Source organism: Patella vulgata, chromosome 2 (genome assembly GCF_932274485.2).
Source record: "Patella vulgata chromosome 2, xgPatVulg1.2, whole genome shotgun sequence".
Lineage (NCBI taxonomy): Eukaryota > Metazoa > Mollusca > Gastropoda > Patellidae > Patella > Patella vulgata.
The window spans coordinates 6,445,912-6,462,968 of NC_065880.2; the positions used below are offsets into that span (position 1 = coordinate 6,445,912).

At 38.1% G+C, this 17,057-nt stretch overlaps 1 long non-coding RNA gene across 1 annotated transcript; it reads left to right on the forward strand.

Annotated features, from left to right (window-relative positions):
* Positions 1–590: 590 nt before the first annotated feature.
* LOC126810311 (uncharacterized) lies at positions 591–16,713 on the forward strand. The gene is made up of 3 exons (XR_007675171.1): positions 591–707; positions 1,101–1,322; positions 16,610–16,713. It is a non-coding gene; the product is annotated as an uncharacterized LOC126810311 (long non-coding RNA).
* The last annotated feature ends 344 nt before the right edge of the window (positions 16,714–17,057 follow it).

The window sequence follows — 17,057 nt, forward strand, 5'->3', positions numbered from 1 at the left end:
AGTGTGTAGGACGGAGGACGCATGCAACTGTCTATTCGTTCGGATGGGACCCAAAATCAAAGTCCCTCGTAGCGCACTGCATGGCGTATGCCCGTCTTCATTAGCCCAGTTCTGGGCAGAACAATAGGACGTTAAACACCATGTTATTGATTCAATAAATATTACGCACAGCTTTTATTGATTTTTGTCAGATGCTTGAAAACGCCTGACTGGTCTGGTGAAGAGAGTAATTCACAAACTAGAAAACACCTGACTGGTCTGGTGAAAAGAGTAATTCACAAACTAGAAGAGAAACCAAAACACCTAAATGTCTAACGAGGCGAATAATCTGAGAAATAGAAGCGATACATAAAATTATATTCATCAACTGATTTGAGAAGTTACCATGGTGAAGAAACAATTATCTAATATACTGTATTTGATAATTTTGACGTACTGGATGTTGCGTTTATCAAACAGTTTAAACAGACAAGGGTATTTGATAAAATATAGTTTGATCAAATCAGATAAAACAGTTACCACACCATTTAAAACTTATAACGTGGAGGTGCGAAGTTTGTGTAGCCTTGAATGTGAATATGAATCGAGATGTGTGTCATTCTCCTTCAACAAAATCAGAAGAGAATGTCAACTTTTTGATATAAATCTAAATGAAACAGAGACATGGGTCGATGATGTTGGAAACGAAATTTTTACACTGCAAACAGGTACCGTTATTTTTAATGATTTTTCTTTCACAGTTTTAATTAAAGAAAGTGCTTTACACAGTGGTTATCAACATTCTATAGGAAAAATGAAATGAAATGGGGTTTATCGTCCTACTTTTCTGCTTCGACTGGGTTAATGAAGACGGACATACGCCTTCGCTTATATCGAATTCCAACTGCCAGGGGATCTTTACGTGCACGCTAATATATGCAAGGAACCTCGTTGGCCACTCCCATCCGAGCGACTAGACAGCTATCCTTGTCCTTGTCCGACCCTCATTCTATTGGTACATGATCAAAACAATAGGTGACGTCCATTACAAATGTCTGGTCTGTTCTTCTTTTAGCGTCCGACAATTTGTTTATAAAGCAAAGTATGCATCTTGTTTTCAGAGGGCGAAAACCTGGTCAGGGATAAACCCACTTATAGCAGTAGTGTAGTTACTGGTCGTTCGAGTGGGCAAGCTGTAGACGGGGACATCACACCACAATATAATGCTTCACAGTCTTTTTGTTTTCAAACCCCCAACACCGACTACAATCCGTGGTTTATTGTGGATCTAGAAGATGTTTATAGAATCATCTTTGTTGTTGTCTATAATGCTGATGATTATCGTAAGTATGTTTATATCGAGAGAGAGAGAGGGAGAGAGAGAGCCCTTACGCGAACTCGACACAAACTAGCAGGGGCGTACATACCCCCCTCCTCCCTCCCTCAACAACATGAAAAAAATATTGAAACTAGAGTCAACGAAATGCTATTTACTGGACTTTTGAGGACGATGGTCAGAAAACATTTATAAGATAATCAAATTTTAATTTTTAATTTCTACTGGGATTGAATATGCAACAAGTAAAATTTCAATGGGGCGCCTTAACATTTCATAATTTAAAGATTTGTTTACGTATTTCTGAAACCATAACCTTGTCTTTTACCAATCTAAAAGATAAAACTATGCTTCCGATAACTTCTTACCAACTGTTCGACAAATGTGATTCATATGGCAACCAGGAATATATTTTGAATTATTTAAATCTTCGTAACAAACTCTCTCAATTTTGTAGACCAACATTCACAATTACGGTGGCTGATAAGGGACATAAAATAAAATAATTTGTTTTTTTTAATTTTCACCCAAGTCAATTTTAATTTTCACCCAAGTCAATTTTAACATAATTTGTTTTTTGTAATTTTCACCCAAGTCAATTTTAATATAATTTGTTTTTTATAATTTTCACCCAAGTCAACTTTAATATAATTTGTTTTTTTACAATTTTCACCCAAGTCAATTTTAATTTCCACCCAAGTCAATTTTAATATAATTTGTTTTTTATAATTTTCACCCAACTCAATTTTAATATAATTTGTTTTTTATAATTTTCACCCAAGTCAATTTTAATATAATTTGATTTTTATAATTTTCACCCAAGAATTTTCACCCAGCGCATACTTTTTCTTTTTACCCTAAGCAACATCCCAATCGTTTGGGGCGCATGCCCAACCCCAGGGTCAGAGCCACGCCCATTTTCTTTTTGTGTGTCGCCCACAGGCCACAATTCTTAATCGATCGTCTTGAAACAATTTCATATGAATTCCTTATACCCTAAGGATAATCCTTATTGTTTTTGGTGCATGCCCGACCCCCCCCCCCCCAGTGGCAGAGCCACGCCCATTTCTTGTATTTATTTGTTTGTCATCTATAGACCGCACTTCTTAACGTATCACCTTGCTTGAAACTTTGCATACTTATTCCTTCTATCATATCCCTATTGTTTGTGGTGAATGCCCAACAACCAGGGAAAGCCACGCCCATTTTTATTTTTGTGTGTCTGTATGTCACTTACAGCCTGCAATGCTTAATCGATCGTCTTGAAAACTTTTTTATACTTATTCCTTATATCCTAAGGCTGACCTCTATTATTTTTGGTGCATGCCCGACCCCCTGGGACAGAGCCACCCCTTATGTTTGTGTGCCTTTTGTGTTGCCTACAGGCCACAATTCTTAACAGATCCTTTTGAAACTTTGCATACCTGTTCCTTCTACCCAAAGGATGCCCTCTGTTATTTTTTGGTGATTGCCCACCCCCAGGGGCAGCGCCACACCAATTGTTTTGAACACGATGGATTGTCTTTGAACTTGGGATATGTATTCCTTAGAGCCTAAGGACGACAATTACATGTCCCGACCCCCAGGGGCAGGGCCATGCCCAATTTTTGTGTTTATCGTTTACATACCGGAATTCTGAATGGATCAACTTGGTACTGGGCATATACGTATTCCTTATAGCCTAAGGGAGTCATCTATTGATTTTGGTGAAAGCCCCAACCCCCAGGAGCAGAGCCACGCCCAATTTTTGGCTTTAGCGCCCAAAGGCCATAATTCTGAATGGATTATCCTGGAAGTTGGTATACTTATTCCTTATACCCTAAGGATGGCACCTATTGATGTTGTCATTTCAATAACAGGATGGTACTTATTTATATTGTTTCCACATCCAATCTCCATGGGCAGAGCCACACCCATTTTTTGTATTTAACGTCTACAGGCTGGAATTCTGAATGGATCATCTTGGAACTTTGTATATGTATTCACACTCACCTTTTTGTTAGTATTTTGTCTGTAAATTTGGCAAAACAAACCCAACGCCTAGTCTTCTTTGCCTCTTGTCATATTACAGCCATTTCATATTTCATTCTCTTCATTTTAAAAAGTACCATATCAATCAAAGCTGGAATGTGGACGTATATTGCAGCGTTAGCAATTCTCTCTCTGTCTCTTTTCTTCCCTTTTGCATGCCTATTTTGGTTGATTTGTTGGTCTAGAATTAACATTAAAGTCAATGGGGAAATCATTAGCGATCTGTGGCCTAATACAAACACCGGAAACAATCGCAAAATTGCCTCCCTTGTTTTATATCGCCCCCCCCCCCCCACGTGAGTTCACTACATCATTTATTAACATATGCTTGATCTCGTTATCGTATTAGTTGTAGAGTATAATCTAGATAAAGAGAAATGGGGTTTAACGTTACAAACTAGGTCTAACATATGGTTCAATTCTATTTCAATAATTCGCTTGTGCGTAGGGGTCTTTAGCAGTGGGAGGAAACCGGAGGACCCGGAAAAACCCCACGAGGTTGGACAGGCAATCCTACTCCTTGTCACGTTCAACCACCCTAGCTGACTCAATGACTCAATCTACTTGCTAACCATTCGTCCACCCAACTTCCCGAGGATAATCGAGAAATAAATTCAGATTGTTAGATTCGATATATTATTAAAGGATTATTAAAAGCTTTGAATGTTGTTGTTGTTGTTGTCATGTCATTGAATGTTGTTGTTGTATATGTCATTGAATGTTGTTGTTGTTGTACATGCCATTACATGTTGTTGTAGTACATGTCAATTTCTAAAGAATTGCTAAAGAAAGAATTGAACGAAACCATTAACATGTGAGTTACAATGAAGATAAACACTTTCTGTGTTGTGTTCAGATTCTGTTGTCATTACGTCATAAACATATTGCTCAATTACAGAACATTTTGGTAACATTCGTAATTGGTCCTAATATGGTTGCGTTCAGAATGTTTGTTTAAGCACGTTCTCCAAACGTTCAAAAAAGGTTGAGAGATAGACTTTCCTTTTTATAAAGGTACCAGAAACATCGCCAGAATTTTGTCTTTTGACGTTTTAATTTTAATTTCATTCAACAATGACCCAACGTTAATTTGAATGTTTTATAATGTTTCGTCGGCAAACGTTGCATTAAAACATTAGATACATGTTTCAACCCCGTTTTTTTATGACGTTATATCGTTGATACAAAAAGCATACAAATAACGGTAAAAACAAATTTTGAAAAGTAATCCTGAATTTTTAAGGGAAATTTTCACTGAATTCTTTGGATTTATAACTCAAAAGGAAGTATATTATGTAAAAGACCATGTTAACAGTAAGGACATAACGGAAAAGACAAAAATTCCAAGTCATTAATTTGACTCCAGTTGTCTAAATAAATGTCTGAATACTACTAGAAAGAATAAAAAAAGCGATAACGGATTATAATTTTAACAAAATACCTTTTGTTTTGTCTATCTCAATGCAAAAAAGTTTTTTCCGTTACCATTATTTATAACAGAAAAGACACGTTTTGACTGTCTGAACACATTCACATTGGATAAACATGCATGATATTAACAGAGTGCTTTGACAACCTTAATCCCTGGTTTTCTGAGTGAAAACCTCTCCCTTTTTCTTTCTATCTTCTTTGATTGGTTTTTAGTAATTGAGCATATTTACACAAGGTACAATTTTACGGATACACAATTATTGAGTTTAATACTAAGCGACGTTTCGACGAGGGTAGTCTCGTCTTTATCAAGCAAATGCTACAGGTATGTGAATAGTAGGCAAATATATACAGAATATGCAACAAAGATAAGAATTGAATACAATCAAAGATTAACACCTTTGGTTAGGGGGCCATTTACAACTAAACCTACACAACGGAAACTCTTATACGGGGTGGCTCTGAAGGGGGGGGGGGGAGCCCCAACCCAAAAATCGAATTAGCCCCCCCCCCCGCCAATATTTTGCCAACAATGATTTTTTAGTAATGCTCAAATTGGTAGGCGACCCGTAGGCTCGTACTATGGCCCATCATCACCTCCTGATCCTCTTGTCTTGATACCATACGTGCATTGTACATAACTACTGTTCAAAATTAGCTCGAGCACTTGATGGTACCAGAGGCTACATAATTTATCGCCATTTTCCTTGTACCTACCCTTTTATTCCCGGGTTACGGGTTTAAAAGAGGCTCTGGTTTATTTGGAAGCCTACAAGGCGCCGGTTCAAACGTTTGCACTTGCCTACCCCCGATGTAGGGTGCCTACGGGCGCTTAAAATGTAGGTGTCTAACATAAGGTCAGGGGCGGATTTGGCCATCGGGCGATCGAAGGCCAGTCAGACAAAAAATGAAAAAAATAATTTTGTCCAATTCGTCTAAAAAACCTGCTGAACATTATATGGAGGTGTGTGTGTGTGTGTGGGAGGGGGGGGGGGTATTGAACCGGCTATGGGGCGATGATGATCATGTTGTATGTGGCCGGTGGCTTGAACGGGCCGCCACGCCATCACTGGAGTCTGGAATGGGCTGATATAATATACTTTCTGGGCCGTGTGTGCTGCGTGTGGGCCGGAATTCGAAATCCTGCAATGGGGATTCCGAATTTCATCCGAAAATATCATCGGATTCACCCGACACTGTCGCCCGCAAATTTACTAATTATTAAGTCACCTGCACCCTGTTTGTCGGGATACGCCAGAAACGTCTGCCGATGGTACAATTTTAATGCCTCAGCAAAATATGATGATAGCTGGTCTGCTGGATGAATATGAGTGCGAGCCGATTTCCTGAGGCTGGTTTTAAACATTCCTTGACAGTTTTATTAACTCGTTATTTTCAGAGATGAAATTACAGAATTGGGATGTCTTGAATGGTCTCGAATTGCGGGAAATGGCCTCCCATTTCCAAAAATTCGAAAATGCATGCCCGCTCCCACTCCGTCAAGACCTAGCGAAAGAACGTTATCTCAGTTAATTAATATATATGACGATATGATAATTTCACAGGTTGATGGTTGTAAATTACTTGCAGGTCGGGGTTTTGGCCTAAATTAATCGATTTATGAGATATATTATTTGACAGAGATTATAATCAGATATGCCACCAAATCGCATATTTGGGGCTCATTTTTCAAAATTGTCCAGGGGGAGAGCCCCCGGGCCCCTCGTCCAGGCTCCGCGGTCAGTAAAAGGGGCCGCTCCGACACGGGAGCCCGGGCCGGTTTCCGGCCCCAATCCGCCCCTGCATAAGGTGCCTATTGTGCAGCTTACAGTTATTCTATGAATAGAATAATAGAATATATGTACCTATAATTAACTTGAAATTTGATACTACAGCTGTGTTGCCCAGCCTAGAGTTCTCCGCGTAAATCAAAAGACACTCTCTACTACCCTCAAGATATCTACGGGAGGAGTCGAAGAAGGAAACTTCAGAAAATTCAGCCATAAAAGCCTGCCTGAGACATTTCAATTTGAGGCCCAGGAATGCACTCAGATGCGAGGAGAGAGCACCAAATCGGCACTTTGCCGGCCACATCATCAGCCCCTCCAAAATATTCCGTAGCCCCACCAATTTTTACGAGCTGGCTACGGGCCCGCTTACAGGGATTAAAGTGGGGGGGGGGCTAATATACTATTCAAAAAAAGTAGGGGATATTTGATTTTTAAGTGTTATTAAAGTCACCTAATGAAACTGACGAAGAAACAAATGACAAAATGAAATGAAGTTCACATTCATCGATTTATTCCAAATGATCGTTAGACTAAGTAAGGCACAGACTGACCATTATAAGGGTAAAATGATACCCGGGGTCAAACAGCAAAGTTACCACAGCATCACAACCAAGTCAGTAACGGGTAAATCCTCCTCTGTTTGCCAAACAAGCATTGATCCGACGTGGCATACTCCTAATGAGACGTCTAAGGTCATTTTGGTCCAGATTGTCCCATTCCTGTTGCAACGCAGCAGCAAGTTCTTGGACATTGGCAGGACGTTGTTGACGTTGACGTAACCTCTGTCCAAGCATGTCCCAGACATGCTCGATGGGGGAGAGGTCGGGACTCAGTGCTGGCCAAGGTAATGTGGTGATGTTCTGTTGTTGGAGGTAACCTGTAACGATCCTGGCCCTGTGACATCTTGCGTTGTCATCCTGGAAGATGAAACGGCGGCCATGACGTCGTGCGAACGGCACAACATGGACTGCCAAGATGTTGTCCCGGTAGTACTGGCCTGTAACACGCCCTGCAACAACATGTAAAGCCGTTCTTCCAGCAACAGTGATGCCTCCCCACACCATAACAGAACCACCCCCAAATCGATCATGTCTGATGACGTTAACGTCTTGGAAGCGCTCGTTTCGACGACGCCACACCCTCCTACGTCTGTCCAAAAAATCAACAGTGAACCTTGACTCATCTGAAAACATCACATTGCTCCAGCGTCGATTATCCCAGTGTTGACGATCCCTACACCAACGACGTCTTGCCTGAATGTGATGATCTCTCAAACAAGGGATCACGCGAGGACGTCGGGCGCGAAGGTGACCCCTATGCAGTCGATTCCGAATCGTCTGGCCACTCACTCTCACACCAGTGTCTGTTTGAAGACGAGCGCTGATCTGATTTGCAGTGATGACACGATTTCTCAAGGCCAAGGTACGGATAAATCGATCCTGGGCTTGAGTTGTCGCCCTTGGTCGACCTGGGCGTGGTCTGTCCTGTACAGATTGTGTATCACGGTATCTGGACCATAGCCTGCTTATGACAGACTGAGAAACATTCATCGTCCGCGCCACAACCGCCTGTGTTGTGCCGATCTGTAGCATGCCAAGTGCACGTAACCTTTCATTTTGGGTAAGCCGACGCATATCAAAATTTGTTTTCTGGTCACTAAAACAATTAAACTGATGTTTCCACCCTGGAATTCAATGCCACAATGACTGTAACATTCAAAGTCAGAGTCGTGCAAATCTTGGGTTGGACCCCCATGATGATCCCAAGCATCACCTGCATTCCATGCGGTAGCTATTGGTGCGTTTGGGCGTCACATGTAACTGGAAATGTTTCTTCTGTTAGGTTCTATAGTGACTTTTTTCGTAGTCATTTGCATATTTTAGTATTATGCCCCCAAAATCAAATATCCCCTACTTTTTTTGAATAGTATATATATAAAGATCAATGTATTAACACCATTAATGGGAAACCAATTAACCTGAGCTATAGATAAACAATAATATAAAGAGAAGTGTGTATGTATGGGAGTGAACAAGGGTGATCGCTGATGCAGATGTAAAGAAAAAATAATAATAAATTAAGAAATAAAAAAATATAAAATATATTAATTCAATGAACAGAAAATCATGAAAGATAAAACTTATTATTAGACTGTAAAATTGGACGGGGGAAGCCGTAAATATATTAATTCAATAAACTGAAAATCGTGGATTGTGAAATATATCTCCAGACGTTAAAAACTGGTTAAGTACTGAAAACCAAGATATGTAAAATGTATAATTAGACTGTAAAAAAAAACTGGATAAGCACTAAAAAAAGAACAAAGATGTGTTTCTTTCAATTATGTGTGATTTTCCTGCTTGACCATAACCCTGTCTTTGATTTAATAGTGACACCTAGTGACATACTTGGTAATAGGGCATATGGTTAACTCGCTAACAAAGCACTAACGGAAAAGACAAATCGTTCTCAAAAATTTGACAGACACAATATTTGATATAGCTGATTTCTATTTCTACTTTAAATAATTAATAGGACATTTTATGCAGCTCTTTTGGGTGGCTAATTGAAAAGCACTGTAACTTTTACTGACCTTTCAATTTTAAAAGCAGATTTTCAAGTTCGGAGTTGAGAATGAGAAGCTTTACTACCTAACGGAATGGACATTTTGACCACATAATTTGATATACTGATTGTAGTTTGAATAATAACGTTGGCAAAATATTTTCCCAAAGAAGGTACTTCCATGCTGGTGTACAATGTTTAAGTTTTTTTGACGGTTGCAAAGAGTTTATATCGTATGTTAGGTAAACCGTTTTTCCCGTTATTTGTACGTTTTTGTGAAAATAGCCCATATAGTCTTGTTCAGAATAAAAAAAAACTGGTCTAGAAAAACCACATGAGAATTTCTACCTCCCTCAATTATGACCCGGACTAAGGAAGATTTCCCGTCCATGTTACACACCATTATTTATATAACATTTGAAGTCATAGGAAAGGTCTGCAATACGCAAATTTAGCTCATTAATAATGTATGTTTAACCAGTATAACATCCTTTATACTCAGTCATCATAAAATCACAACAAGTTTCACAACATTCAGCATGATTTAACATTAGCGATAAAATCTCAATATGTTTCACTACCTTCGGCTAAATTTAATTTTAGCGATAAATGATCAGTGATAATTTGGCAGCCGTTTGACTGTAACTTAAAAATTTCATTCAACTTCACGTAGCCTTTCAAACGGTTCAGTCGCAAAAAATAATAATTTATATATTCTGTTTGAAAGAAAGTAATTTGTACATCTGCAAAAGAAAGTGTGTTCGTTTTTTCGAAATGCAAGATGATGCTGATTTCATATATAGCATACTAATACAAAACAATCTGATATGAATAGTATTTGACTTGTTGCTATGTATTTATATTTATATTGTTGCTATGTGTTATTATCCTAAATCAGTTGTGATAAATATCATATAAAATACGAATACTATCAAAGCTTTTGTGAATATTTCATAGCTTGATTGTCTACTGTTGCTAGTCAAAAACGGAAGTAACTATATTGTGCATAGTTCCTCAGTTTTTTTTTTAAAAGACATGGTCCCGCAACCTGTTCAGGCAAAGGTGGTTACCCTACATCTAGCGGCGCTATTGCACTTTCGCAACTCTACCAGTTCCCGTGGTCATAGAGACTTGACATTGCAGGGGATGTTAAAGGGGACTAACCATTATCTCACAACAAATTTCAGTCGAATCTATCCATAACTTTGTATTTTACCGACTTTTTAGCGCAAAAGTTATGATATACGAAAATTATTATTACGAACTGCAGCATCAGGCAGGAAGCACAGTTTTTCAGAATCCGTCTTAGTGTCTTTTTATTCTAGTTTAAATAGTCAACAAAGAAAATGGCGTCGAACGCATAAACTTGTATCTCGTCTGAATTGAAATGAAATGGGGTTTAACGTCCTACTGTTTTGCTCCGAACTGGGCTGATGAAGACGGGTATCCCTTTTAAGCTACAATGTCGGAAAAATAAAAAGTTATTGATCGATTTGGTGAAATTTTGTGAGATCATGGCTAGTCCCCCTTAACATCCCCAGCAAATTTCAAGTCTCTGCGACCACGGTTAACAGGTTTAACACCTCGGCCTATGGCGCCTGGTTAAACCTGTTAACTCACGAAAACCGTGCTTTAAATATAACTTACTACGACATGTTTTTGCATATCAGGCCCGGGGGGTTGGATGGCCATATGGTTAGCACGTGCGCGCTGTATCATAAGACCTGTCATTGAGTTAATGGCGGTGTTTCGATTCCCGGGTTGTACGTGACAAGGAGTAGAGTCGCCTGTCCAACCTCGAGGGTTTTCTCTGGGACCTCTTGTTTCCTCCCACTGCTAAAGACCCCTACGCGAAAGCGAATTATTGAAATAAAATTAAACCATATGTTGGTCCCGAAATGACCAAATTTGTGTGGAGTGGACGTTAATCCCCATCTCTCTCTCTCTCACTCTCTCTCTCTCTAGATATATAATCTTCAAAAAAGTAGGGGGTAATCAGAAACAATACAAAACTGCGACGGAAATGCACTGCTGTTTTTATTAGAGGTAACCAGTGTATGTTAATAATAGGCCAATTGCCTACACATGAACATAAACAGTTCATATTGGCGGCTTATCTGACGGTCAGGTTTCACTCGCAAAGAGATACACTGTCAAATGTGAAAATGGACGTTTTTGTTTTTGTCTTAATAATGAGTAATTGCTCCACCAATCCTCAGACATTCAGCAATTCGTCGTGGCATGCTCCTAATTAATCTGGGGCAATCTGACCCACTCCTCTTGCAGTGCCACGTTAGATTCGATAAATTATTAAAGGATTATTGAAGGTTTTGAATGTTGTTGTTGTACATGTCATTAAATGAAGTTGATTTATTATTTTATTGTCACTGAATGTTGTAGTACATGTCATGTTGTTGTAGTACATGTCATGTTGTTGTAGTACATGTCACTGAATGTTGTTGTAGTACATGTCATTGAATGTTGTTGTTGTTGTACATAACATTGAATGTTGTTGTTGTTGTTGTACATGTCATTGAATGTTGTTGTTGTTGTTGTACATGTCATTATATGTTGTTGTAGTACATGTCAATTTTTAAAGAATTGCTAAGGAAAGAATTGCACGAAACCATTAACATATGAGTGACAATGAAGATAAACACTTTCTGTGTTGTGTTTAGATTCTGTTATCACTACTTTATAAACATAATGCTCCAACAGTATCAAACACATACTGTGGTTCTGAAATCAGCGGTCACCACGCCCCCGATTGCAGTGTTAGTATGGAATGTTACGTGTATCAATCTTGTTAAATGAGGTCTCTAAATTATTAACATCCAACGGGTGCTGCTAAAAGGCGGCACGGAGTGTGAAACTGAATGCGGAACGGAACTATTGAGAAATAGTCTGTCTTTATACAATGTTTGTATACTTCGCCATCCTAAACGAGTAATATTGTGTGTTATGCTTCACAGACCCCACTGTCATTTCGGTTAAACACATTAAATGTTCCACCGTGGCGAAGTTATTTAGTCTATCAGTCGCCATTATTTGTAACAGAGCACAACGCTTATTGAATATTTAAAGTACTTTGAAACACTTTAAAGGTGCGGTTTCGTGTTTGGTCCTTTTCTAATTCACGGGACTGTTGTAGCACCATGGGTCTTTTGTCAGACTTGGAGAGCGGGGAACCAAATCCGGTCGCCACATCCTACGTATGACACATGCATCTTTTCTTACTACATATCTTAGTAGCCTTGTGATCGTGTTTGCTTTCCCATCACATTGTGTATTTTCTTCTTCTTATCCATCTCAGTTGGTTACTGAGTTTTTTTGTAATTCACTGGACAGTTAATTGGGGTTTTCTAATTCACAGGACAGTTCACGGGTGTTTTCTAATTCACAGGACTGTTCGCATGGGTTTTCTAATTCACAGGACTGTTCGCATGGGTTTTCTAATTCACAGGACTGTTCATTGGAGTTTTCTAATTCACAGGACTGTTTTCTAATTCACAGGACTGTTCATTGGAGTTTTCTAATTCACAGGACTGTTCACTGGAGTTTTCTAATTCACAGGACTGTTCACTGGAGTTTTCTAATTCACAGAGGACTGTTCACTGGAGTTTTCTAATTCACAGAGGACTGTTCACTGGGGTTTAGGTAATAAGAAATGGTTTAGCATCCCCAATCATTTAATTTGTGAAATCTTGTATAAAGCTTGCAAATAAAACGAAACATACCCCGAATGTAACTAAGTCGTCCGAAGAGTCCATGAAAGTTGTCGATTACTTTTTTAGATAGAGAGCGAGCGGATTTGGGGTGTTAAGTGTGGTTCAATTCTATTTCAATATTTCGAAGCACGTGGAGATGCCGGAGTATACCCACAAGGTTGGACACGAGACTCTACTCATAGGATCGATTAAACCACGCAACTGCCAGTGAAGGACGTTGGTTTGATGCATGCACGTGCAGAAAAGTAGGACGTTAAACCCATTTCGTAAAGCTACAATTTTTTAAATTGTTCAGCAAACACCGGGGATTTGTTATTAGTAGGCCCGTGGGTCTATTAGGTCTATATCTTGAATACTATATTATACAAAAATAAATGTATTTATAGGTCTAAATAGTACAGAACAAAATAGAAAATAATTGTATTTATAGGCCTGAACACTTGAACTAGAGATCAATGAATATTTAATAGTAAAATATGCCTTAAACATGCATTATGCAAGAGCTAAATAATCCTATTTCAGGACTTTCTTTAAACTTTAATCAACTCTCGATGCCATCTTATGTGTCGGATTTTCAATGGATTTGTATCCGGTTTGCTGCTCAACGCTCATTGATGATTTAATCCAAAGATGCATAATCGAGACTATGTTTTTTATCGTACCGATTTTAGTAACGATCATCGAGGCTAGGCCTAAAATTCAAACGATAATATCTCGGTTCAGAGTGGAGCAATTTGATTGAAATTTTCAGCATATGTCCTTTACATTATCTAGTTTTTCACTATTATAGTGTGAACTGCCAGCTCGTTATCTTATCTTCCATTATGCCCCTTTAAATAAACAAAACAAAAGATAAAAATCAATGACAAATATGACGATTATTATTTTCTTACAAATATAGATAAGCGAATATTTATTAAATTAAGTGAATAGAAGACATGTCTTCTCATATTATCAGCACATAGCATTTCTTCGTTTTGTTGTGGATTTTCCGCTAGTTCTTTTTTTTACAGCAGAATAAACAAATACGCCAGAAATAAAGGAATCCCGATCATCAAGTCGCGTTGTCCCTATTTTTGGCGTTCGCTGTTTTGGGAGAATCAAAGCCACCGGCTAATCGGGAGTTTTAACATTAAACATTTCTAAGAGCCGAGGATACCCGTGTTTTCATTTAGGTGGGGGTTGGATGGCCGATTGGTTAGCGCGTGCGCGCTGCATCATAAGGTCTGTCATTGAGTCAACTGGCGTGGTTCCGATTCCCCGGTTGTACGTGACACGGAGTAGGGTCGCCTGTACAACTTCATAGGTTTTCTCTGGGTTCTCCGGTTTCCGCCCACTGCTACGGCCCCTACGCGCAAGCGAATTATTGAAATAAAATTGAACCATATGTTAGCCCCGAAATGACCTAGTCTGTGTCGAGTGGACGTTAAACCCCATCTCTCTCTCTCTCGCCCTCTTGCTCTCTCTCTCCCCCTCTCTCTCTTTTTCTCTCTCTCTCTCTATTTGGTGACCCATCTTTGAAAAGGTTCACATGTTTTTTGACAGCAGCAGAAGGTTTTAAGATCAGTGTAACATCTATATCGATCAAATTGCGAACATGAACAACTGCGTAGCTAATGTGTAAATATGTAAATACAAAACGTTGTTGATTAAGTATTCATTGTATTGTCTTGTTGTTTATTCTTTTATATATCTACATTAATTCTTGTATTTAGGAGAGAAGTTATATAGGCTAGGCCTATTCCCCAATCCCTTTCACTTTCTGAATAAAATATTATTTACACAAAAGAAAAAATATTGCCATGTTATAAATGTTTACAGAGATTTTGGAAACCCGGTTCAACAGCATAATTACATATCCTCAGTGGCGGACTAGCCAGGCTGTCAGCTTGTCCAATGGCAACTGGGCTACAGAGGAAGGGGGAACCCTTAGGCATTAGACAATATATTTAAAATATAAATTATCAAAAAATATATAAATATTAGAAAAAAATTATTAGCATGAAAATTGGGAGTCACGGTGGAAATGTAATTGATGCATTTTAAATGATTGTAGGAATTTACACTAAATTTACTAGCTTTATTTGTGATATTTTAATGTTTTAATTATTTTAAATGTTCTGTATGATGAATATATTGATCAAATGAAAGAAAGAAAAAAGACTCTGGCTCGCTAGCCTGGAGGTCGGGTGTTCGATCCCTGCATTGGCCGAGAAAGTTCATCCAGATTTTCCGGTGTGATCCCCCCCCCCCCCCTTTGCCAGTCAGTAATTACATGCCTAAGCTATAATTGTCAAGTCACAAAAAGAGCTACAATAGGCAAACTTAACTCTTACACAATTCTTTAAGAAATCCTGGAAACGCTTTGGCCCACGTTTTCGAACAGTGTCTAAAATAATATGCGATTAGGTCTAATCAGTCACTAGCTAATTAGAGATTAGTGTTTGACTAAGTTTGGGGTTCTCAAAAGTCAGATAAGCTAATCTTTGACTATAATCTTTTTGTAATCAACGATTAAAATTCATGTTTAAACTTTGATTATAATTAAAAATTTAATCAATGACTAAATATAATCAGTGCTTAAAAAGGCTTTTATCATTGTTAAAGGGGCCCAATTACAGGAAGTAGATTAGAAAAGTACATGTTTTAGAACAGTTTTTCCCATCTTAGGGTCCGTGAAATTATTTTTGGGGTCTGCATAGTCAAAGCATGAGATGAGGAAGCCTGTTGATTTTCAATGATTTCTGATAATTACTGTCAGCATTATGGACCTTGATCACTTGAACGCTGTGAACGCTCTAGAAGCTAAAGTTGGTATCCGATTGACTTTAGATTTATACACAATGATGAGGACACCTCTAGATTTTCAACGATTTCCAATAATTAATACCATAGTTAAGGCCCTTGATCACTTTGAAACATCTTGTTGATGCTCTAAAGTCAATATCCGACTAATTTGAAATTTAGTCCTATTGATTGTCAATGCTTTCCGATAATTACTTCCAGAGTTATAATCCTTGATGATAAATGTTTGTATTGTAAACGTTCATATAGGGCAGTACTAGAAGCTAAACAAATTCTTAAATGTTTTCATTACGGACCAAAGAAAAAAATGTGACAACCCTTGTTGACTGCCGGACGACTTAGCCGCTGTTGGTTCCCTTTTGTGCTAAGAGGTTGATGTGCTCCTTTCTTTGCGATTCCTTTTGTTAAAAGGTTCTTTGACATTTCTAAAAAAATTATCTTGTAGTTTATTCATTTTGACTAAAGTATACATAGTTATTTATGTTTTATATGATAGCGAATTTTTAATATTTCAAAAAATTTTTTTAACAGAATTTACGGTGAATGTGAATTTGTTGCTTTCGTAGCAAAATATAAGTGTAATGTGTCTGAATTCAATGAAAAATAATCATTTCTATAACATTCAATACATTGTAATTGTATATCCTTGCACTTAATCCTTCCTTAAACTACCCCCCCGAGATGACTAAATATTGGAGTGATTTAGTCAATGATTAAGTACAAGTCAACGTTCCAGAATACCACACTTTATGGTATTCTCGAACAATGATTAACCCAACAATTAGGCTAATCAAAGTTTATAAAAATCTTAGCTTAAAATTTAATCAGCTTTTCAGAATATGGCTGGTCAGAAAATCAGAGATTAAATCTATTATTAGCACTAATCCACTTTCGAAAATACGGGCCTTTAAAGTTGTTGTTTTTTTGTTCTTTAACATTTACAGCTGAACGACTACATGATGTTAATTATGAAGTATTTCAAACGAACCCGGATGTTAACAACTCGGACGTCCCCAACTGCTGTGCATCTGTGCCGAATTTCAATAAAAGAAAGAATATCATCCGATGCAATGAAAACGTTGCTGGAAGATTCTTGAAAATTTCCATCCAGAAATCCAATTTCTTGACACTCTGTGAAGTTGAAGTTTATGGAGTTTTGTGTGAGTATCATTGATCGATTGTGAGCAGTATGTTGAAATGAATTGTAATGAGTTGATTATGGTCTGGATAAGTTAATTAATGTGTAAATGTATATAGCATTTCAGGCCTAAAGAAAGACCTGCAATAGGCAGGTTTAGCTCTTGTATAATGTATGTTTAATTTTACCGACCAATTACATCGTTATTCCCGTGAGCGGCTGTATAGGTAGGATCACCCGTGCCATGCGCTGTC